The sequence below is a fragment of the Belonocnema kinseyi genome, chromosome 9, assembly GCF_010883055.1.
Source record: "Belonocnema kinseyi isolate 2016_QV_RU_SX_M_011 chromosome 9, B_treatae_v1, whole genome shotgun sequence".
NCBI lineage: Eukaryota > Metazoa > Arthropoda > Insecta > Hymenoptera > Cynipidae > Belonocnema > Belonocnema kinseyi.
In genome coordinates, this window is record NC_046665.1 from 107,131,940 (window position 1) to 107,136,775 (window position 4,836).

Below are 4,836 nucleotides of genomic sequence, written 5' to 3' on the forward strand. Positions count from 1 at the left end.
CTAATTGCAGAATATAATAGTGATAATATTTGAATAATTCGAAAACAAAATTTCAGATTGTTTTTTTCGATTGAGACGTGACAAAACGACGCTTGAAGTAAAAAAAAGAAAGCATAACTACAATGCAGTCGTGATAATTAATGTATTTGTAGGTTATATAATTATATGAATTCCCAGAAAAATACATACAAAATATTAAAAACTTATAAATAATTATTTTCAATCACTTTTCCAAGAAATTTCTTTTTAAATTGAATGTTTTGTAAAATATAATTTGGTCTTTGAAATTCACTGAAAATAAACTGTTATTAATATATGTGTTGTATTTTTTTGCCGGAAATCAAAGTTACACAATATATATATATCTGGATATTTTAATAAATATTTACTTAAGTTATAAGAATTGTTTTTTAATGTAATTTTGAATCGTGCGCCAAGTGCGGCCAATGAGCGGTCAGTCCTAACGCAAGCGTAGTAGCTCAGGGTGCCAACATTGGCATCATTGGTCCACAGTACAAAACGGAAAAATAAATCAAATCAGCCGATAGGAAAAAGTTGGGATATGAAAGCCTCAATAAGGTATTTTCACTTTAACCATCAGGTAACTTCACTTTGTTAAAAGCTGAGGGGGAAAAATGGATCAAAACTTTATTTCTGTAATATATTTGTAATTAATCATAATTATTATTACTTTATTATTTCATTACATAGTAATTAAAACAAAAATTATTTTTTAACTACACTTATATAGAAAAAATTACCTTTTACGAAGATGTTAGCAAAATAGGGCAAAAATGACCTGAATCCCATACATTTGGTCCCTTATTTTCCCCTCAGCAATTCACGAAGTGAAGTTAGCTCTTTATTGAAATGAAGATACCTAATAGGCTTTTATATTATCAGTTTGAATGTTCCCGCCGCTGTATTTGAAACATTGCAATGTTTCACGAAACTCCCAATGTTTCATGAAACTTTTCATCAGGCTAAAGTTTTATGCAAATTTACATCCCTACTCATCGCGAAAAACAAATTTCTGTTTTTATTATACAATTATATTTACCTTATCTTTCAGGTATGGCACTAGCCACTGCAAGATTAGATATCTAATATAACATTAAACTTCCGCAGAAAATCTAGTGGAAATGTGTTCGAACGACCAGGCATCAATTTCGATGCAGACGGTCACGACTTAGTTTGTACATCCCGGCTTTGGTGGTTTGAATGTCATATAGTAGGTTTTGACTAACCTAACATTTGGATATTACATCACGCCAAGTACTTTTTTTATTCCAAGACTATTTAGTCGCTGGTAAATGAGAGGAAATAAAAAATTAGGTAATTATTATTATAACTTACCAGCTTATTAACATCTTTTTCATTCAAATAACGACCGATCAAATGATCTTGACAGGTGACTTACAGTTGTAGACCACACTTCACGTTGCACTAGATGAGAAAAAACAGTGTCTAAATGATGCTTTTCCCCTAGATTCTCCGAATGAACCTGTGTGGTTCAAATTTGTTGCAACTCTATTGAACACCGATTTCGGTGTACATTGGAGGGTCGGCGATTTTCTGTGATGATTCTGGAAGCGATTTACACATTTTTGGCTTTTGACAGTGTTTATTATATATATTATATATATTTATTATATATATATTTTATTATATTATATTATGTATATTTGATTATCATTAAGCATACAATTTTCGCATTTCTAGTATTTTTGAAAAAATGCGTACGACGCATTGAAATGCACCATAACACAGCCCCTTCTTCAGTTCAGTGTAATTATGGTTTGCATTATCAATCTGTTTAAAAAAGAAATGTTTAAAATGGAAACAAATAATTCTCTGTCAATACGTGCCTTGACTGAAGACGGTTAATGTTAACGATTAACCGGTTACGTATCTAAGTATTTATGGAAAAAATAAATTTAAGATGTAAACAAATTATTTTACCTTGATATGTTCTTTCACTAAAAGCTAATGCTAACGATAAAGATCTAGTTGGAATCATTTGGAAAATATTTAAAAAAAATCTTCTAAAGGACCTTTTGGAAAAAATCTAGAAATTTGCTGATTAGTGTGACCTATAAATATAATCTAAACAAAGTTTCTAAAGTTTTTCTCTGTCCCATTTTTTAATAAACATATGTGTGAGAGATTTGAGCCTTTCTCATAATTTCACGGGAGTCCCAACGTGAGTAAAATAAAACTATAATGTAACCTATATTTTAGTATTTACATTGAATCAATGTTTATAGTTAATATATTTATTATTATGAATGCAGTATTTAAATTGAAATTCCAACATCTTTTTACAGGTGAAAATAAGTGTTGACAAAGATTCTTATCTCTACCAGTTGGTAGAATATGTTCGCTGTGATAAAAAAGGCTCCAGTAAAATGCGATCGAGGAGCCCAGTCAAAAACCGGTCGGATTCCGACCGCGTTACCCCATTTGTATCCGGGATCCGATTGGGTCACCCGGCTGGGTACATCCGGCCGGGATCCTACCAGCGCAGTGGTGTCACATGTGGTGGATTTTCATGTGACTCATATGAAACTTGATTCTGTTAAATACAAAATATACAATTAGATAATATAATTACATGATAATAATATTAATAATAGATAGTATTAGTAGTTATCGTTAAAGTTAATATCAGTATGTCAGTAATGAAGAAAATTTTTGGAACAGTTGATTTTCTTGAATAATATACAGAAATTAAATTCTTTTAATAATAAAAATGTTTGTTATAAAGTTAGGAAGTTATTTTATGAAAACAAAAATTTGAAAGGGTATACAAATTTTTACGCCTTAATATTCTTCATCTCTGATTACGTACAGCAGCTACACAAAAAAGCACAAAGCAAGCACAGAACAAACTAGGGGTTCACTCATGTTGCAGCTCAAATGAAAGTTGGTGTCATTTGAAACTTGAGCTCCAATAGATACCTGTAGAGACCGAAATGGGCTCGTTTAGAGCGCACTTAAAAAGAACAGCATCAAGGCCCATTCACAAGCCAACTGTTTGCAAAGTCGGGTTGGTAAGTTAGGGATTTACAGAATATGTCGTTAAAGCAAACAAAAACGACATTAATATTTATTCATTTTTCTTCTTACTTGTTAAGGTTCACTTATTTTAGAATTTTTAATACAAAATTGGCTTAAGTCTACACCATCTTTAAATTACCGTGATTTAAAATTATTGGTCAATTAATAATTGATAATGTAATGCAATTTTATTGATTATATGTGAAAATTTATTACTAACCTAACCTATTTTAACCTACTGTTAAAAGTTATGAAAAATCTTGAAAATTATTCACATAATTTTATTGAAAAAATCTTTGATGTACAATTAATGAACTTTTGTAATTAATTATTATTAAGTGAATCTTTTACAAGCATATTCTTCACCAAGCACTATTAAGATTAGCTCAGCCAATTAGCCGTTATTAATATTTTAATATATTACAATGATTTTTAGTTGGTTTAAATTAAATAAAAGTAGAGAGGTTTCCGAAGCATTCATTTTTGTATTCGTTTTTGCAACAACTCTACGTCACTCCTAACAATATATTTGTACTTTGTTGTTGATTTATGGCAAATTTGATTGGTTGAGAACCTAGAAACGAACTCGATGTTTCAAACTAATTGATCAGTTTATTCAAATTCGACTTCTGTAAAAAGGTACCCTTACTTTGTAAAGTTGAAAATATACTCAGGGCATTCTATTGAAATAAATAAAGAAATTCAAAAGGATTAATGCAAGATTTCCTTTTTAATTATTGAATATTATTGATATTGACTTATTTATAACTTTGAGCACAAAGAATTAGTTTATCGACTAATGACTTACAACGAAAACTTTCTTGCCTATGAATCACTGCTCCTAATTTTATAAACTTTTTGCACTGCGCTTGCTTCGCGTCAGCAACACTATTTGTTACTTCAAGCGCGTGCATTTTAAATTATATAAATATTCAAATGTTATATTTATGATACGAAATGATTGGGAAATTCTTCAAAAGTGATTTATTAATCCTAAAATAGAATTTTTGAGTGACAGATGAAAAAATATTGTGATTTTATTGCAAAACACGTTTTTTATTTTGACTTTAGAAAAAAATAAAATTTTCAATTTATTTTTAGTAACTATATGGATTTTATTTTAGGACAAACTGTTGTAAATGAAGACAATAAAAATTGGAAACTCTACAGAGACAAGATTAATCATTGTGCTCAAAAAATTATTTCTTTCTCTGAACTCGGAATTCATAACGTCTTTTTTATTAAAATCGAATTAAATTTTCATCTGCCACTTCAAAATCTTATTTTAGGATTGAGAAATTACTGTTAATGCATTTTCTAATAATCATTTATTATAAATACCACATTTGAATATCGACACTATTCAAAATCAGCGCGCCAACCGTAACCAATTGTTTTTCCGGCGCGACGCAAGCGCAGTTCAAAAAGTTCCCAAGATTGGGAGCACTGATATGAATAAGCCTTTATATTTACAAATGTACTACATAACCTGCAAATGATATTTATTAAGTCATTTTATCTATTTTAATTACGTTATTATTTTGTCATTTAATTTTCCTCATTAATTTATGTCCAGATTTATGGCAGATGATTTAATCATATTTGAAGAAACTTGAGTGTAAAATTTTTCCAGCCTTATCCGTTTCTAAAAAAAATAGAAGATCCTAAAATGTTAAAAACTTGCTTGTACTATACTAGATGTCGGGTGTCGTAAAAGCATGTTTTCTCTAACACTTTTATATATAAAATTGGACACATTTTGATTATCTCTCTCTC